This window comes from Dermacentor andersoni, chromosome 4, assembly GCF_023375885.2.
Source record: "Dermacentor andersoni chromosome 4, qqDerAnde1_hic_scaffold, whole genome shotgun sequence".
In the NCBI taxonomy this organism is placed as follows: Eukaryota; Metazoa; Arthropoda; class Arachnida; order Ixodida; family Ixodidae; genus Dermacentor; species Dermacentor andersoni.
In genome coordinates this window covers 221,140,302-221,161,128 of record NC_092817.1, presented here as the reverse complement: position 1 = coordinate 221,161,128, position 20,827 = coordinate 221,140,302, and the positions used below count along the sequence as shown (strand labels likewise).

The window sequence follows — 20,827 nt, the reverse complement described above, 5'->3', positions numbered from 1 at the left end:
CATGAGAATTCGGGTATCTTTGCAACACTGCCACGTACCCCATAGAGGCAATTAATTATAAGGACAGCTGAAATTTCGGATGCTGAAATGCTTTGCCTTCAAAGTGCGGAAGGCACGACCATTGTCAAAAATGTTGTATAATGCCGGTTTTCAAGCGTCAACTTTGCTGCAATATAGCTTGCTACAGGAAGAAGCTTATGCAATGTATTGTGGTGAAGCATACCAGCAGTGGAAAGGGGCCACTGTAACATTGCATGATATGTATTTCTTTATTTACACACATACATACTCTCTCCTGTTACAGCACAAGCACCAAGAAGCCTAATAAGTGTTGTGGTTTGTTTACAAAATTAAGAAAAATTAAATTATGGGGTCTTACGTGCCAAAACCACTTTCTGATTATGAGGCATGCAGTAGTGTGGGACTCCGAAAATTTCGACCAACTGGGGTCTTTAACATGCACCTAAATCTAAGTACATGGGTGTTTTCGCCTTTTGCCCCCCTCGAAATGCAGCGGCCGTGGCCGAGATTCGATCCTGCGACCTCGTGCTTAGCAGCCCAACACCACAGCTACTAAGTAACTAGGGCGGGTACAAAATTAAGTTCCTTGCCTACCCAAATAAAGATGTTTGCAACATGATGTGCATGGTATACCGTCCTTGGGAAGACAAGCTTAATTGGTTGCTGTTGGCTTTGTGTCTTGCTTCACTCTTGAGCAGCACTTACTGACTGCACAGTAATAACAAGCTCCACCAAATGGCTACAGATTACTTCTGTACTACTCCAAGTGTTCCAAAAAGACTTTTCGAACACGAAGTAGAAAAAAAATTTTCTGCTCCTAGACTGCTCCAGAATGACAACTTTCTGCTTGAAATCCTAAACTGTCTTGACCACCACTGAGGGGTGGATCTTCAACATCACTTATATACTTAAGATAAAATCTCGAGTAACACTTACTGGTTGTCTAAACATTTTGAAATGGTTTCACAGGTACTAATTTAACACTTCTTATATGCACTTTTTAAAACATAACAGTGCATAACAATTTCGGTAACATATTTCAGTATTCTACAGTTGATTTGGAGGATTATGCGCCATCACTGGTCTGCAATTATGGAAGTGTAGAGATAAAAAATTGGGGGCAAGTATGCCTACGTTTTACACATTGTCGTTTACAGAACAAAACCTATGCAACTTGCTATAAAACTGATTTATATAGTATTTGAAATTACCAAAAAAAAGTATGTAAACAGCTGGGGTTTCATAGTTCTAGATTCTTATGTTTTCGACTAGCACGTCCCTTTAAATGGCAGTAAAAGGCATGCATAAATTGTTTTTTTGGACTGCCTGATTTTTTAAATGTTTTGTTTTCGCAGTCCTCAGGGAACCACCCCTAAGAAAAAGCACCTTTGACTGTAGCAGTAATCAGTGGTTTGCCTAATTTGCAAACAGTTCAGGATGCCAAACAGCCTCGAGACAGCTGTACCTCTGATAGAAGGCACTAATACACAGTGCAATGCACTGTTTCTGCACTCTGGACAACTGTGATAAGAGCTGTATTATGTTACCTATTATAACTGCGTGGTGACAATACAGACAGGATATGCAGGGCATGCAGCGATGAGGACAGTAGCAATGGAATGATATCACCAGTGTACAGAGCGCTGAATTCATTCTTGCTCTGTTTACTGATAACTGAGAACTGCATGAAATAAACAATGCGAGAAAAATTACGAGAAAAATCCTAAGTGTGAAGGAATACTACTCATTATATCTATTGCAATTATTCTCAAACAGCATTCCCTCTTTTTTGCTTTTATTATTAATGCATTTATATAGTAATGCTCACCTGCTGTTCCATGTGTTCCATCGACACATACACAATCAGTTGTGGTGTGGTCATAATGACTAGCATAAAATCTCTGATCCAAAAGGTCCTCATTTTTTCTCTCAAAAATTTCACTTTTGTAAGGTTGTCCTTGGTAGATCCTGCTTGCTTAACAGGTTAATGCAGTGGAACGTCTCATCCACGTTGGACCGCACATTATCCAGTACTGCATCCATGGACACGCCTTCTCGCAGCTTGTCTTGAGAGAGTAAAGAGAAAGTGTATATTAGTTGAAGCATAAGTAAATATTACCGAGCACGTAAGGAAATGAAATGGGCACTGATGAACATTTTTAATATCATTATTTAGAATTCCTTTAATTGACTAATGAGTTACATTCACTTACAAAAACCTTTTGCAATGGTGTGTAGTAAATAGTTCAAGCTGTCGCAATTTTTGTTCTTTTTACGTCAACTCTTTGCAAGGACATGGTGCTATGCAGCCTTCAGCTGCAGAAGAGGCAAGATTACATATTTAAGTGTTTCAATGTCTGGTGTCATTGATAAACGGTCATAGGGATCATCTGCACCCGTGTTATCAGGTACGTAAGCGAAGAAATTTGTGTGTACCAAGTTTACAGCTAGGCTGCCAATTTCATCCTTCACTGTTGGTAACCTTGTTCGAACGAAAGACATTACTGAACCATTGTGAAAGCATTGCACTGGACTGGACATGTGAAGATTGTGGTTCAGATCCTACCCAGGGCAAAAATGTCTTCCAACGTTTATTTCCTTTGCTAAATATTGCCATTATTTACAATTTCTATTCTTCAGTTAGAACTTCATTTTCCAATTACATTCCATAGCATAAGTTATTGCCACTTCCATAGTGGCATGCCACCATAGAAGGGCAAAACAGGGTCGGCAATCGAAAACGTGTAGCATTTCCAGATTAACTTAAACATAAACATCACTGTTACTGATTGCATTGATGCACATAATTTTATTAATGTCAATATATATATATATATATAATGAATTAAAGCTTTCAGCAATTATTTATATAGTTGATTTATCAGTCATTCATCCATATTTACAAGGAGCAGACACACCTGTGAACGTATGCTTTGAAGGCTATGCAGTCATGTGGGTTTTTGAGTTAAAGGTATTATTTCAGTCAAGTAGAGTACTGACTGGACACTTGAAGCTGTTTTACGGGTTCATGTCTAAGCCTAATTATCGTCATCATTCCAATCATGTTTCATTCATGTAGCTGATTCATGAGCATTTAAAATATTTAGGTACCATATTTTCCAAACCATAGGTGCCACCTTAATTTTCGTCCAAGCATATTGTACAACAGTGCAACTTATATATGCAAGACCAACATGAGACATTCTTTTTCTCCAGCAATGTACTTGCAGTTTATTTTGTCTGCTGGAATGTGCAGCTCATAAAAATTTTTTTTTACTGAAGTTTAGTGCCCTGAAATGGGTAAGTATGACATTTTAGGATAAGTGTATAAACATGCACAATCGCATTTCACGATGCTGACCCAAGTTAAAATAGATGCATCTTATACAATGAGTTATATATACATTTTTTTCTTTGAAAGTTGTGAAAAGAGGGGGGAAAGGGGGTGACTTGTACAACAGTTATTAGTCCAGAAAATATGGCACATGGTTTGTGAGCCCTGCATATAGTAGAGTAAAATACAACTTGAGCTGATGAAAGTTTCACATGGACAGTACATCTGCTGTGGATGACCTACAGTAGTGGCGAGAGGTCGCAGTTTCATCGATGTCTGTAATAGTTGCACTTCAATTTAGGCAAAATGGCAGACATAGTTATGTACAATGCACCTTAAGTAAACCCAAGTGGAAATGATTCCAGCTTACTGCTGTTTGAGACATTGAATCCCACTAGGATCATAAGCCATATCAATCCAGGTAACTGCAAGCCTGAAAGATAAAGCAGAAAGGGAAAAAGCCACAGTCTGCTGCGTGGCATACAGTGCACCAGGAGGCACTACACCTTCCTGCTTGGTACATGAAGTGATGCAAACAAGTATAAACAATAACTAAAGTCGTTGCCTGCAATAAGAATAGCCATATAGGTCAAATAAAGGCCACTGGCTGTGCCAAGGTAGTTGTTACCACTGTGAAATTGGAGAACGGTTCCATTTTCTCTCTCTCTCTCTCTGAACCCTTCAGGCATTGATACAATGTAGCAAAATGATAAACATGTTTATGATGTCATTAACTACAATGCCCTGCAGTAAGTAAAGGTGGCCTCGAATTATGTGGACATGAATTTCAAATGCACTAACATGTGCTCCAAGTTCATTGCATGGTCTGGCATGAGTATTGCCTTGTATTTGTGATGTTGAAAACTCGACAACCACACTTGATGTATTATAAAGCAGAGCAAAAGCGGTTTCTTACCAGCAATAGCAGCTCTTTCCGACTTGGACAGAAAAACACCACCCAGTTCAAAGTCGTGGCCTCTGTGCTTGGATTGGAAAACCACATACACACCTGTGTTGTCTTCAGTCACAGCCATTGCCGCAAAACACCTTTTTCCACACTTAACACTTGAAGGCCGCTTCAGCTTTTGTTTACTTGTAGCTGTGGAAAAAGATAACCAGGCGGTTTATTCTAACTTAAGCACTGGACTTCCAACACATGCTTAGTGGTGGTTCTACTGCGCCATTTACACCGTTTAGCTACAATTCAACTTGCCTGAAACCTGGCTACGCAAACTGCGCAAAGGTGCGGTATTTTCACGCTTTCAGGGCAACGCAGCGTTTTCAGCAGGGGTATGAGAAGACTTAAATATAGGAATCAAATAGTGAATGTGCAAGTAATTCAGTTTGAGATACATCATCTACTAGACTTTTCAAATATTCAGTAATATTTGCAGTGGTGCAATGGATTGCCCGACATCAATGCATTGCATGCAGCATTGCAAGGGCACTTGGTTTGTCTCGGAACAAGCACACAAATAAAACAAATCTGGGTTTTGACATGCCAATACCACGATCTGATTATCAGGCATGCCTCTCTCAGTGAAAGCTTCGTCCTGGCTGTCAACACCAATCGAAGCAATTACTATATGCAATGCTAACAGGGTATGGTGACAAAAGCAGCATTTATAGCAAGCACAATGGCATGCGCTAAGATAAGACCCATTGAACACTGGAAGGCACACAGTTTGCATTGCATACATGTGTTCTTGCACGTGGTTCAGAACTGTATGACACTTTGTCATCTTTTAAGTACAGGAACTAACTTCTGTGCACACTTGTGATAGTTGCTGACTTGTGAAAAGAGCGGGAGGTTACTTGTGCCAGGTTCAAATTATTGTCCAGAAAATATCGTATATGGTTTGTGAGCCCTGCATATAGTAGAATAGTATACAAGTTAAAGTGATGAAAGCTTCACGTGGAAAGCACATCTGCTGTGGATCTTGTGGACTCGTACAGCAGTGCTTCATCAGTTATCAAAAACCTGTACGAATGATCTCAGAACCAATCGCCAATTAGCCAATCGTACCAATATATTAGCGCCAAGCTTTCTGCGACGGCTTGCAGCCCATATCACAATCGCCAAAAGCTAATTTCATGGCACACTACCCTGACCTTTGGCCCTAATCAGCACTGCTTCGTCAGGTCGGTTGGATATCAGCAACTAAAGCTACAGTTAGCTGATTAATCGACTCATATCTATTTGCAGAGGCCAGCAAACCACCTCGCAACAAAATTGAGTGCATGGAATGGTAGCAATGTTGTTCGTGCCCACTACCGCCATCTTTGCATCCATTTGTGCTATGGCACCTCCTTCTGGACGCCGTTCATAGACTCGCGGCAGTCTCTTGTCGAGCTTCTTGCGTTGTTATCGGGTGTAATACACTTGTGCATATTGCCATAGTGCTTGTGAAAGCACACATGTCATTTGCAATGCACATAAGACATTCACCTTTACTTGTTTTGTTGTGTGACAGAGCAAATTGTTCTAGTGCAGTTGTAATTTCTTGGCTCTCTGACGCCTAGGCACACAGCTGCTTTCATTAGCCCACAAAATTTTTATTTGTTTACAATGGCTTTCTACCTACTCAAATAAATGTATTTGCAACATAATGGCATGGTACTAATTGGCTGGTTCTAGGTGTTAAAATTTTCTTAAATGTGTAAGCATTTCTATGCTTACCCAACGTCCATCATGCAAGATAAAAATGTGGGCCGATCGCAGAGATAGAGCAATACTGGGCCGACCCACAGCGGAGGTGAACAGCCTTCAAGCACTCAACAAAGTGAAAAGTGCATACAATATAGATAGAGCATGCAGCAGCGAGTGGCTTTACCTTTGTTCTGCCTGTTGCTACCACGAGATCGAAGCAGCGCTCACAAATCTCTCAGCACATACCGCACCCTGCCCCTTTCGCAGATCGCTTTCACGATATGGGCCCACTCTTCAAGGCAAAGCTACGAGAACACGGTGTTCAAGATATGGTGCACGCGGCGCATAATAATTTGACATGGACGGATAAGGCACTAAAGAGCAGTACCAGCTTATGATCAGAACGTCGTCAGCACACCTGGTGCCACCATCCGCAGCAGTCCATGTTGCTGCGATGCTGCTGTTTATACCGGTCATATTAACTTCCATAACACTCTTTTTTGTTCAAGTACCCTAAAGAGTCCAGGAGGCATAGGGGGGGGGGATGTTACGATTGGCCAGCGGGGATAGTGACCTTCTGGCTTCGCTGCAATGAATCGCTTCGTGAAGCCAACAACACGCCCCCTTCGAGTAGCCCTACGGAGCCAGTAAGGCTAGACACGTTTGGCGCACAGGATTGTTAGCTGGTTCGCTGTCACCTTCAGGGACCAATTGGAGCAAGAAAACTCCTGGAAAAGTTTGTTCTATGGCGTTCCCCCATATACTCTGGTAATAGTCACGGTCGTTTGACAGATTCAGCAGCTAACTGCAGAGTCAGCTCAGGAACCAAGACGTGCCAGCTTGAGTCAAGCGTGACAACATCTGTCTACGAGGCCCCACTCGTTTCGGTGTGTTCAGTGAAACAAAAGTGCAAGAGAGTATGTTAACCTTCGCCCTTAAAGGCGGGTACTTCGACGACTTTGAATGCTTTGATTGGATGAAGGTTGGATGGCAGCTTTCCCTGGCATGGGATCTAGTAAGGACAGAGTGTGTTTAAGCAGACATTTTCGGCTGTTCAGTGTGCATTTCAGTCGTGCTAGACCCCTACTCCTCGTTCTTAATGAGAACAAGTTCCTCCCTTCAACAACATCCTTAGCATTGAATGAGTCGGACGACGGTATGGGCCAGGTATCCCTTTTTTCATGGCAGACACCAACTCATTATCAGATCTCGGCTTTGGCACGTGAAGTGTCAAAATTTGAATGTTTGATTTAACTACAGGTACGGCGGCTGCCTAGTTCCTGCGTCATTTTAGATTACCTTTATCGTTCATTTCTATCTTCGTTTTCTGTTTGGGCTCCCTGGGGCTAGACCATAGCAGTTATGGCTAGACGCGGCGATGAAAAAATAGGCGAGTCTAGAAGCGTTGCCAATTTTGGTTCCTCAAAGTCAACTTTGCCGTAATACACTGCGGTGAAGTATACCACGAATGCAAAGAGGCCACTGTGAGGGGACACAGCACGAATTCCTTAATTATACACGTGCGTTCCAGTTTTCTGTCAGTACGAGCACGGAGACAACTAATAACCAGAACTTTATTTCTAACAAGTTGTTACAATTTGTTGGGGTTCTTCAAGCGAGAAGCTGTTGCAAACAGCTTGAACGTCCTTGACAGCACAGCAGTCAGTGTAGAAGAAAATAAAGCATGTATATAATCATATATATAGTGATATACTACACACTATATTAGATCGTGCTTAACAATGGTAATTGCACAGTTATAAAATAGTAAAGAGGGTGGACAGTGCAACTCTATGTCTCAACGGAAACTAACATGAACACAGTATATATATATGTATATACATATATATATAAAGAGAGATAGAACAGCGCATTAGTAACTCCAGTTACGGATATCCATACATTTGTTCCCGCGCACAGGCATCATGTAACGAACGATTGTAGACCAAAAATTATTTCGCGTTTCTTTCCGGATAAAGACATGAACATTAATAATGCCTTGGTTTTCATACTTATTTGGAAGTTAAGGAACATTACAGCTTAGCGATTGCATTAGATAAATTGTTAGCCTTTTTGGCACGAGCCATCTATTCTGGCGGGCTAGTTGGTGCGAATCCATGAGTACTTTGTTTAGCGCAAAAGAACAGACACAAGAAAGACGATAGGACAAGGCGCAGCACCTTGTCCTGTCGTCTTTCTTGTGTCTGTTGTTTTGCACTAAACAAAGTATCCATCTATCCTGGCTGTAGTCCCGACAGTGACTTTACAAGTGAAGAGAATTTGTTAGAGGAAAAAAAAATATGAATGCAGTAAAGGAAGACCATATACATCTGGCAGTTTGATAGCGTTAAATTTGGTAAAAAGTGGTGATGTTGCGTGGAGGTATCGAACGTTGGCAATAATTTGACGTGCACGTTTCTGAAGAAAAAGCTTGTGTGTGTTAGTGTTCACAGTGGTGCCCCACACACGCATGCAGTAGTTAATGTGAGACGCAAATAGTGCCTGGTAAATTTGTAATTTCAACTTTTCTGGAAAGAAATAATTATTTTAAGGCCGTTGTGGCTGGACCATCCCAATGAAGTGGAAAGGAGCGCGTTCGCTTTAGGAATGACATTGCAAGCCTCCAGACCAGAGACAAAGAGGTTGATATCATCTGCATATAGAATGGTTGTTGCCTCGCTTTCTGCGAGGGTTCATCGAGCAATAAGGTTCCCAAAGAGCTCCAGCCACACTGGAAGGTGTGAGGTGAAATTCGGCAACACTGATGCACGCGGATGTTCCCCCACTCTCTATTCCCCCCAGCCGCAATTTGCCTCGCTGCACCGCTCATTCTTGGCCCAGCACCCGTCCGATATGGAGGTTCCCATTGTTGATCCCGCCAAGTACGAGATTCGTTCCGTAATTCACTTTTTGCACGCCAAAGTGACTCCACCCATGGATATTCATCATCAGTTGACAGAGGTGTATGGCGACAAGTGCATGTCCGTTCAACACGTCCGAAAGTGGTTCAGGGAGTTTAGTGCCAGTTGAAAGAAAGTCCACGATGATGAACGGAGTGGAAGACCGTCAGTTTCGGTTATCAAGATGGCCCAATGCAAAGTGCTTCAGAAGAGGAGGATCAACATCTGTGAACTTGTTGCTCAGATTCCTGGGAGTTCTTACGGTACAGTAGAAAGAGCTTTGACTGAAAAATTGGAGTATCATAAGTGTTGTGCTCAATGGATGCTGCGGCTATTGACATCAGACTACAAGGAGAAACGCCTTGACTGTGCTGGCCAGTTTCTTCAAAATTGTCAAGAAGATAAGAAAGGATTGTTGGGCTCCATTTTTATGGGAGACGAATGAAACAAAAATCCTGATATGAAACAAAAATCCAAAGAGTGGCGTCACCCAGAGTCACCAGTCGCAAAGAAATTCAAACTCCTGCTGGCAAAGTTATGGCCACTGTTTTTTGGGATCGTAAGGGAGTACTGCTGATCGATTTAATGGAACGTGGGACAACAATCAACTCTGCGAGTTATTGTGCAACACTATGAAAACTCAGGCAAGCTATCCAGAACCGCCGGCGAGGACGACTGGCAGCCACTGTAACACTGCTTCACGACAACGCCCGACCTGACGTCTCCCGTCAAACCCGGGAACGTTTGACAAACTTTGGCTCGACTGTCACGCCCCACCCACCGTACAGTCCGGACCTCGCGCCTAGTGATTATCACTTGTTCCCCAAGCTAAAGGAACATTTGAGTGGCCAACGCTTCCGGAGCGATGAAGAAGTCGAAGAGGTGAAACGCTTAATCAATGGGTCGGCGGCAGACTTCTACGACGCTGGGATACAGAAATTGGAGCACTGTATACAAAAATGCGTAGAAAAAGATGGCGATTATGTAAGTTTCATCTTTCCAATAATGTAAATTGCTATGAGAATAAACAGTGTTGTCTCTTTCTAAAATTGATGGGAACCTTATTTCTGGATCAACCCTCGTATGTCCATCCATCATGTCATTAATGTAAATGTCGAAGGGGACCTAAAATGCTGCCCTGTGGGACACCTAACAATATTGCCCTGTTGGAGGAAATACTATTTCCGATGACGATGCATTGCCTGCAATCAAGCAGATACGAACACAACAAAAGAATATGCCATTCCGTGTACACCGTTGGCAATCAACTCTGTTAATAGAATCTTGTGTCGCAGACGGTCAAAAGCCTTGCTGTAGTCAATAAATATCCAGACTACTAGGTTTCATTTTTGCAGCTTCTTGATTAACACCTGCTGAACAAGCAGTGCAGTTTCGGTATAGAGCAGGTCATCAAAGCTGTTTCGCCATCGCCAGGGTTCGTGCCACGCTCCAACCATGATTCCTCGCTCCTTTGTGCCCTCCAGAAGGGCACGGTCATGGCCCCCCAAACAAGGGGCTTAAATCACCACTGCAACATAATTGCAATTTTTCGCTTTTAAATATGCTTCAACGCAATACATTGCATAAGCTTCCCTGCTTAACTCAACTGTAATGCCGCAGAGGTGACTTTAGGAACACTTTCTAGACGTGCCAAACAATATGCGCATTCTGGTCGGAACTACACCTGACTTAACATTCCGACATGTAGACATGGCTGGCCCTTGTGCAGTTTAAGAGCATGGATACGCATGCTGGTTGTGGCTTGAGAAGATGCAATTTCTTAAACAAGTTTCAATGCCAATGCCCTAGACTGAGCTTCACCGCAATGCAGTTGTGTTATGCACTAGAGCTTCCGTAATGTATTGCGGTCCATCACTGCAGCAATGCCAGAACCAGCTTTGAATGGGTGCCAGATGAGTTATTAGATGTCTCGGTGCGCATACTGTGACAGATGACGGCGCGTGTGCGCATGTATAGTCGGGAACATGTGCAAGGCTGCGTTGCAGTCTCGTATTGGAGCTTGCAAGATGGGCGAAGCAAGGCCCAAATCACCACAACCCTGCCGGAAGTAGCTCTAAATCCCTGCCTGTACACTTCTTAGGGGTCTCGGGGCTTTTGCAGTGATCGTAGATTGCACATATAATATTATATTTTCAAAACTGAGCTCATTGGAACATCTTCCTGTTCGTGCTACGCACACAAAAACGAGGAATAAGAAAAAAATTGTGCAGATCCCACACACCGTGGGAATCGATGTAAGTGAAGCATTCCATGCTGGATGCTCTGACTGATGATATTTAGCAGTGTTGACGGCTTAAGCTTAATTTCTTGCAACGTTTAGGCTAACACGAGATTGGTGAATTGATGTTAAACGTTACCTTGCGTGCACCACTGCTGTTTGTCTGCGTAATAGGCAGAACACACAGGGAGAGGTGTTTGCATGAGGTGTTATTGTGCACCATATCTTATAACCTCTGAGATGGTTGAGCGTTGTCATTTCCTCACATGGCACATCACATTATGGCAGAAGTATTAAACGAATTGGATTATGGGGCTGTACGTGCCAAAACGACACTCAGATTATGAAGCACGGCATAGTGGCAGACTCCAGATTAATTTTGACACCGTGATGTTCTTTCATCATCATCATCATCATCAGCCTAGTTACGCCCACTGCAGGGCAAAGGCCTCTCCCATACTTCTCCAACTACCCCGGTCATGTACTAATTGTGGCCATGTTGTCCCTGCAAACGTCTTAATGTCATCTGCCCACCTAACTTTCTGCCGCCCCCTGCTACGCTTCCCTTCTCTTGGAATCCAGTCCGTAGCTCTTAGTGACCATCGGTTATCTTCCCTCCTCATTACATGTCCGGCCCATGCCCATTTCTTTTTCTTGATTTCAACTAAGAGGTCGTTTACCCGCGTTTGTTGCCTCACCCAATCTGCTCTTTTCTTATCCCTTAACGTTACACCCATCATTCTTCTTTCCATAGCTCGTTGCGTCGTTCTCAATTTCAGCAGAACCCTTTTCGTAAGCCTCCAGGTTTCTGCCCCATATGTGAGTACTGGTAACACACAGCTGTTGTACACTTTCCTTTTGAGGGATAGTGGCAACCTACTGTTCATGATTTGAGAATGCCTGCCAAACGCACCCCAACCCATTGTTATTCTTCTGGTTATTTCAGTCTCATGATCCGGATCCGTGGTCATTACCTGCCCTAAGTAGATGTATTCCCTTACCACTTCCAGTGTTTCGCTACCTATCGTAAACTGCTGTTCTCTTCCGAGACTGTTAAACAGTACTTTAGTTTTCTGCAGATTAATTTTCAGACCCACCCTTCTGCTTTGCCTCTCCAGGTCAGTGAGCATGCATTGCAATTGGTCTCCTGAGTTACTAAGCAAGGCAATATCATCAGCGAATCGCAAGTTGCTAAGGTATTCTCCATCAACTTTTATCCCCAATTCTTCCCACTCCAGGCCTCTGAATACCTCCTGTAAACATGCTGTGAATAGCATTGGAGATATCGTATCTCCCTGTCTGACGCCTTTCTTTATAGGGATTTTGTTGCTTTCTTTGTGGAGGACTACGGTGGCTGTGGAGCCGCTATAGATATCTTCCAGTATTTTTACATATGGCTCATCTACACCCTGATTCCGTAATGCCTCCATGACTGCTGAGGTTTCGACTGAATCAAACGCTTTCTCGTAATCAATGAAAGCTATATATAAGGGTTGGTTATATTCTGCACATTTCTCTATCACTTGATTGATAGTGTGAATATGATCTATTGTTGAGTAGCCTTTACGGAATCCTGCCTGGTCCTTTGGTTGACAGAAGTCTAAGGTGTTCCTGATTCTATTTGCGATTACCTTAGTAAATACTTTGTAGGCAACGGACCGTAAGCTGATCGGTCTATAATTTTTCAAGTCCTTGGCGTCCCCTTTCTTATGGATTAGGATTATGTTAGCGTTCTTCCAAGATTCCGGTACGCTCGAGGTTATCAGGCATTGCGTATACAGGGTGGCCAGTTTCTCTAGAACAATGTGACCACCATCCTTCAACAAATCTGCTGTTACCTGATCCTCCCCAGCTGCCTTCCCCCTTTGCATAGCTCCTAAGGCTTTCTTTACTTCTTCTGGCGTTACCTGTGGGATTTCGAATTCCATTAGGGTATTCTCTCTTCCACTATCGTCGTGGGTGCCACTGGTACTGTATAAATCTCTATAGAACTCCTCAGCCACTTGAACTATCTCGTCCATATTAGTAACGATATTGCCGGCTTTGTCTCTTAACGCACACATCTGATTCTTGCCTATTCCTAGTTTCTTCTTCACTGTTTTTAGGCTTCCTCCGGTCCTGAGAGCCTGTTCAATTCTATCCATATTATAGTTCCTGATGTCCGCTGTCTTACGCTTGTTGATTAACTTAGAAAGTTCTGCCAGTTCTATTCTAGCTGTAGGATTAGAGGCTTTCATACATTGGCGTTTCTTGATCAGATCTTTCGTCTCCTGCGATAGCTTACTGGTTTCCTGTCTAACGGCGTTACCACCGACTTCTATTGCGCACTCCTTAATGATGCCCATGAGATTGTCGTTCATTGCTTCAACACTAAGGTCCTCTTCCTGAGTTAAAGCCGAATACCTGTTCTGTAGTTTGATCCGGAATTCCTCTAGTTTCCCTCTTACCGCTAACTCATTGATTGGCTTCTTGTGTACCAGTTTCTTTCGTTCCCTCCTCAAGTCTAGGCTAATTCGAGTTCTTACCATCCTGTGGTCACTGCAGCGTACCTTGCCGAGCACGTCTACATCTTGAATGATGCCAGGGTTCGCGCAGAGTATGAAGTCGATTTCATTTCTAGTCTCACCATTCGGGCTCCTCCAGTCCACTTTCGGCTAACCCGTTTGCGGAAAAAGGTATTCATTATCCGCATATTATTCTGTTCTGCAAACTCTACTAATAATTCTCCTCTACTATTCCTAGAGCCTATGCCATATTCCCCCACTGACTTGTCTCCAGCCTGCTTCTTGCCTACCCTGGCATTGAAGTCGCCCATCAGTATAGTGTATTTTGTTTTGACTTTACCCATCGCCGATTCTACGTCTTCATAAAAGCTTTCGACTTCCTGGTCATCATGACTAGATGTAGGAGCGTAGACCTGTACAACCTTCATTTTGTACCTCTTATTAAGTTTCACAACAAGACATGCCACCCTCTCGTTAATGCTATAGAATTCCTGTATGTTACCAGCTATTTCCTTATTAATCAGGAATCCGACTCCTAGTTCTCGTCTCTCCGCTAAGCCCCGGTAACACAGTACATGCCCGCTTTTTAGCACTGTATATGCTTCTTTTGTCCTCCTAACCTCACTGAGCCCTATTATATCCCATTTACTACCCTCTAATTCCTCCAATAACACTTCTAGACTCGCCTCACTAGATAGCGTTCTAACGTTAAACGTTGCCAGGTTCAGATTCCAATGGCGGCCTGTCCGGATGTTCTTTAATGTGTCCCAAATCTAATTGCACATGGGTTTTCTATTTTTTCCCCATCGAAATGTGGCTCCTGCGATTGGGATCAAATCCATGACCTCTAGTAATGCCATAGCCGCAGAGCTAATGCGGCGGGCACAGAAGTGTTGATTTCACAGTCAACCACTTCTGTAGTGTTTCCTGGACGCTGCGGTGCACGTTAATTAATGCAGCTCTGCTTCTGCACGCCCTGTGTGAGTTGCCCGCTTGACATACTTGCATGGCGTTTATTTTTCATAAATAGCAGCAACGTATTGTATCGTGCCGTGAACTTAGGCACCCTGCAACCGCTGTTGTATAGTAGTGGAGTTTCCTTGCCTTCTCAAGTCGCTTCCCCCGTCTTATATGGGAACTGCCTCTTCTCCCTCTTCGTCTCCTCTCTACAGTTCTATCTGCATCCCCTCTCGTCTCACACGTAAGCCTCCCTGCAGTTTCTGCAGTGCTTCTGAGGGGAGTCACGGATAATTGCAGCTGTCAAGTGGCTAATGTGACAACGGCCAGGGAGCTCCAGAGGGCATTGTGCACACTCGATGCGGTGGGGTGAAAACAAGTTTCTCCCATGTCCTTTCCTCTTTTACTTGTGCCTGTCAAGTATATACACACACTGAACACCCTCCCCCCCCCCCCCCGACGTGGTGTGTGTGACATCAGCAGCAGCCCACAGCAGCTGCTGGAGTGGGAAAGTCAAAGGAAAAGACAAAGAAAGCTTCACTTTAAAACAAAATGCGTAGAGGTTTCTATGCTTACCCAATGAGGAAACCCGTCCGTCACGTAAGATGGTTGCTTTCAAGATAAGGCCCACATGAGCGAGCGAATTGTAAGATCGGGCCTGCGCAGCCGCGCCATACGCAGCGGCGGCTGGTGTACAGTTGATAATGGTTTGCATTGAGAGGAGGCAGCGTCATCGACCACATCTACGTATGACGTCTACTTAACTTGACACTGTTCAATTACGTCACGTAGAACAGCACGCATTGGCCAATGCTCATCTTCCACGAAGCAGCAACATCATCCAAACGCACCATGATATAAAAGGAGTGAACAGTGCTACTACTGGCCTCTGCTTCATACTCATGATGGTCTCAGTTTAACATTTCAGTGTTGCAACTGCGCTTCTCCATTTTATGATTTTTTCGTGGCATTTCTCGCAATTATATGAAACACAGCAGCATATGACGACAAAACAGTAGGTGATCAGTAGCAAATGCTTATGCATCATTTAGATAAATCCCACAGGATATTCTGCATGTAATTTTATCTTTTTCCACTTTCAGTATGCTTCACCGCTATGGTATGCTTGACTGCGTAACATTGCTATGTCCAGTGTCTCTGACCCTCTCCCACTGTTGGTATACTTCATCACAATGCTAAGTGCGTGGTTGAATGTGTAACACTACTGTATTGGGATGAAGCTAACTTATGGGTCTCACATTAGACAGTTTTAATTTGGCGTACGCTATATGCTATAGTATAGCGTATGCTAAGCAGCGCAAATTTTTTTTAGTTCAGTTGGCCTGTGAGATGTTCGGATCTCAGAGGCCATGTGCCGTCATTGCGGCTATCTCCCGACTGTAGCTATAGGTGGTGCTAACATGTTGAATGTTTCTTTCATTAGGCTTCGACTCGTTCGAAATGAGAAGCGATCTCAAAAACACCACACGGTTATCCAGAATACTCTGTCGTCGAAGCAGCCTGAGACTAAGCGAAAGCCAATTTACACAGTCATTTGCTAAGAACAAAGTGCATTTTACAAAAGCAACGCCAAATTCAATTCGAAGTGGGCAGCCGGGCCGCCGCCATGTTTCACACAAACTCCGCAAACCACGCAAAGACGCTAACGCTAAATCTGAGAAATAGAGTGCGTACACTATACGCGATAGGTCGTTTAGCGTTCTGCGCATGCGCAGTGATGACCCACTATTTTATAGCGTACACTAAACTAAAAGTGTCTATTATGCAGCATGTTTTAGATGCTTGCTAGTTTTAAAGTCCAAAAGCCGAGATACAACAGCGTCACACACTATCATGTGAGGAAGACGAACCGCTGCATGCAGCAAGTAGCATCAGCATAAGCACTAGATTACAGTCGAACAGCTCTACAATGAAGACCACAATGAATTTGCCTGTACAACAAAGAAACATGCGTCCCTGGCGGCTGATTTATGTTTATAAAACGAATGCCACACCAGCGCCGCCACTGCCCTGTGAAGATTTCACCAGGGTAGGCTGTGCGCTAGTGCTAACAGCAGCGTATTTGAAGAGCGTGCTAATATTACTAGTCCTGTTGCCCTGCTCCAGGATCCACTCAACTCGTATGCTACTTGTTGTAACGCATCAACGGCTGACGAATGCATGGAAAGGCCACGAATGTCAATGAAGGCGACCAAAAATTTTGACAGCAAGGGAGGCTTAGTGGCACTAGACAATCGGGGGCTTTGCTTTGCATGGCTCCTGCATTTGGTTGGAGAGCAAGCTGGGAACCTCAATGGAGCATAGGGTGGCTACAGTAGAACATGCTGTCAGGGATATTGTGCGGAGAAAAATTATCAGCCTATCTCGTTAAGTCTTTCTTGAATTCTTGTTAAAGATTTTCTTTTGTTGAAAGTGCTTAGCTATTGTGAACAGTGAGCTGCGCAACCTTTTGCACAACGTGACCTGCGTAACGAAGGATTTTGAAGGTGCGAGCACTTTGTTCAAAAAGGCGTTTGACTACATAGATACATTCAGAGCAGCGCCTTCTACCCTTTAGCCCATGCAGAATTTGTAGGTCCTATGTTTGTAGGTCCTAGGTTCTGCTGATGTACTGCAGTGAAGCCTTTAATATGTGTCCCAATGTCCGATGCTGCGGAGTTCAATATATCCATTTAATGTCAGAACGAGTTTGATGTATGAAGTTTCATATACATGCAATTCTCTTGGTGATTCACCACCTGTTATTTAAGCAATAATTCCATTTATCATTGTTTCATATAACAAGGTTCAATTGTAATGAATTATTGCTATATGACATTCTTTCCATTACTATAACTAATACTCTCAAGCTTGGAACCTCCCAGCTTCCTCATACAGTTGGCCAATGTGACACCACACCTGACGCAACAAGCCATGTCGTACACTTACTCTGTGCATATTCACAGCCCATGCAAGCTTGTGCTGAAAGCTTGTTGCTGCTTGCAGAGGTAAACATTTCACTTGACTGTTGTAATGATCTTGTTGACTATGTGATGGAATAAACAGTTACTCCACAATAAAACAGTATCAGGCCATTTTGTAAACATGAGTTTGAAGTAAAACTGTGCCATGCATCGTCGAAAAAGGAAAACAACATTACAGGGATGAGCATAGTCATCGTGGGCTTGTCTCTATAGCTTTTATGTCTTGCTTTGTCCACATTATGCTGCACAGTTTTGGTTGAAGCGGTTATTGGCTGGCAGACGTCTTCCCATCATGTTACTACGAGTTTTGATGAAAGCAGTCTTGGCCAGCCTCTCTACCCCTGGTTCTCTGGCTTAGGTGGTGGTGCCTCCAGTGGTTCAGATTTGAATGGGTGCAAATTAATTTTCCCTCTCAGTGAAATCATACCAACTTTCCCAGGTTACCTGGCTTCTACAATTCCTCCTAAGTTGGACTTGTTCAACAGCTTTACCGAGTACTTTAAGTAGGCAATGTATTCTATGTCGTAGGGCAAACAGAAAATTAGCATAAGCACTCTTGCTTTCAGGCTGCCATAGACTTCGAGTTAATAGTGCAGTCCAGATCAACATGTCCTACCTTGATCCCTCCAGCCTATGTGCTAGCCTTCCCTATGAGCCACTACTTGTGCAGGTGAACATACCTTCTTTGTTCCATGCAAAACATTTTGTTAACTGTTTTCAGGAAAAAGTAGTTCAAGCATAAATGGCTAACACATGCTCTTCATACCAGGGTGCCATGGATAATGGAGAAGATAGGGAAGTACAGGCTAGCATCGCTGTCCAAGATCCATCCGGCAGCTTCTCTGTCACAGGTCCATGTGTCCTAACTGCTGGTCTTCAATGGGAGTTGACACTAGGAGGTAAACGCACCTCGTCTGTAAAAGAAGACTGTGCAAACATACCCAGGACTTTCTAGTTATGTCTGTGGTTTCAATGTTGTGATCAGAAGTCATGTATGAAGCGAACCCAGCTTACAGTATTATAGCCAGAATACAATGGTTTAGTAAACATTGAAGTTGTTCTGTCATTTTTTTAGCTTGGTCAGAATCACAACATAACTGAAGGCAGCAGAATTGTGCACCAAAGGCGCAAGTAATTTTTGATAAATCCAATGCTTAAGGTGACCATGAGCTTATTCAACCTAAGTTCCTAACGTCTACTTAACATGTCACAAGATGTTAGTGGAAATGAAAAGACCGCCATTTATAGTGATAGAACCAAGCACGCTGTTTGTAGTTCAAGTAGGAATGATAGTTTTGAATTGGCACAGAAAGTTGCAAAAAAGTGGCCATGAAAGCTTTTTACTTGAGATTTAGTCCATGAGGTCACTGTGTAAGTCACCTGTTATGAAGAGTAGCATACTTATTGCTTAATATTGCAGCCTTTATATTACATATATGTTCCTGCTTTATTGTATGCATATTAGGAAGTAAATAAAAAGTTCATACTAACAAGCGGCACTGCCTTCAGGGCAACGAGTGGAAGGGCAGAGTGCTGATGTTCCTCACTGCATGGTGGCGAACGTGAGTGTTTTTGTATGAGCAGGAGTTTGCAGCTGAATACCCCGAGTACTGTGCCACAGATGGCTGGCAGCACTAGAGTAATAGCACTACTGGCATACTACTCAGGTTAGCTTGATTAAATAAAATGAAAAAGCTTTCACTTGTACATGATGAAAGCAGTTGGATGGGAAACCATAAAAGGATGTACCTATTATTGTAGAAATACTTCAATACTTCTGAAAACATGAACAGCAAGAGCATTGGCTCTACACAAAGATTACTTTCTTACAGCTATAAACACTATAAATTGGGAAGGGCCCATTTCCTCCCAGCACAATCCTCGCTAAGTAGACGGCAAGCAACGGCATGGCGCCTCTTAAAAACGGATACATATTCAAACCCAATGGCCTACCACTGCTACTACCCGGACCTTTACACGAATTGATGTAGATTCTGTCAAGAAAGGGCAGACCTACACCATATGGTTTAGGCTTATACTCAGATGCCCACGCAGAATAAAATACACAAGACCAGAAAGCAGTGGAAGACCGCGTAGCTCAGTTGTGCACCGGAAGACCAACTTAAGCGAATCCAGCAGGCCGAAGATGCCGCCATGGTCCAGGGGCTCGAGGCCATCATCTAGGTAGAGAGGCCTAGGTCTGAAATCTGCTGTCCTAAAATAGTTTATTCCTCCTCCTCCTTAGATCTAGGGCTGCACTTGTCTGCTTTCCACCAATGCCAGCGTATAAGTTCTATTATGCCCACCTATCACTGTTTCTGGCAGGTTCCCAGATAAAAAAAAATTTATGTCAAGAATTTTCCACAGCATTTTCCACGTTACCTCTGTATGGTTGTATACACTGACCGGTAAGCTTTCCATTGCATTTTTAAAAAATGAGTTCCACAAAAACTGGTGTTCAGTCCGTTTTACTAAATCTATAGGTCGCTGTTACCAATTATAGTTAGCAGGCACGAGTAAGTGTGGTTGGTATTCTAGCAAGGTCATATAAACAAGCTTACAGAACTGTTTTAAATACACGACTGCTTTCTGATGTTTTACTGGCATTTCCATTTTCTTTCTTTTCTTTTTCAAGAACTAAACTTAGGATGAAGTTTTCATAGTACGATCATGCTTTTGGAGATTAATAATAGGTAAAATACTGTAAAGTACTGGTGTTTCCAGCAAACTTCCTCATTTTCAGCCACGGTGCTACCTTGAGGTGCGTGGCCCACATGATGACTAGTGTAGTGCATTTATTGTGTTAGTGCGAGTAGTGTAACCTGTTATGATATGACATGCTAGTCTTGAGTATTTTCTTACAATGTGCCAGCACGCAACATGGTAATATTTACTGTGAGGCAATTCGCTACAAAGCTCGTCCTGGTCCAGGACTCGAACCCGGGATTACCGCCTTTCCGGGGCAGCCACTCTAACATCTGAGCTAACCAGGCAGCTAGCAGATGGCAGGGCAAAGTCAAATTGCCTTTGCATCGAGTTGTCAACAAATTCAACTTCGCCCTGCCATCTGCTAGCTGCCTGGTTAGCCCAGATGGTAGAGTGGCTGCTTCAGAAAGGTGGTGGTCCCGGGTCCGAGTCACGAACCAGGTCGAATTTTCTTCAACTACGAGGCTTTTCTTTGGAGGAACCCGTATGGGTTTCCTTTGTAGCAGTTGCTATGATTGGGTGGATGTCTCAT

General features: G+C 43.3%; 2 long non-coding RNA genes across 3 annotated transcripts in view; one reads left to right on the top strand and one right to left on the bottom strand.

Moving 5' to 3' along the window:
- LOC140217438 (uncharacterized) overlaps window positions 1–18,635 on the top strand; it is a 45,631-nt gene extending 26,996 nt beyond the window's left edge. Inside the window, exon 2 of the long non-coding RNA XR_011894016.1 lies at window positions 18,359–18,635. This is a non-coding gene — a long non-coding RNA (uncharacterized lncRNA). The remainder of the gene's footprint in view (window positions 1–18,358) is intronic.
- Window positions 1,543–17,736, bottom strand: LOC129386660 (uncharacterized). 2 transcript variants are annotated; one of them, XR_011894015.1, is made up of 4 exons: window positions 17,555–17,736; window positions 4,272–4,454; window positions 1,850–2,087; window positions 1,543–1,702 (listed from the first exon to the last, which is right to left on the bottom strand). It is a non-coding gene; the product is annotated as an uncharacterized lncRNA (long non-coding RNA). The 2 variants fall into 2 exon arrangements; XR_008613960.2 differs by lacking the exon at window positions 1,543–1,702 and having other exon boundaries at window positions 1,769–2,087.
- Window positions 18,636–20,827: the final 2,192 nt, after the last annotated feature.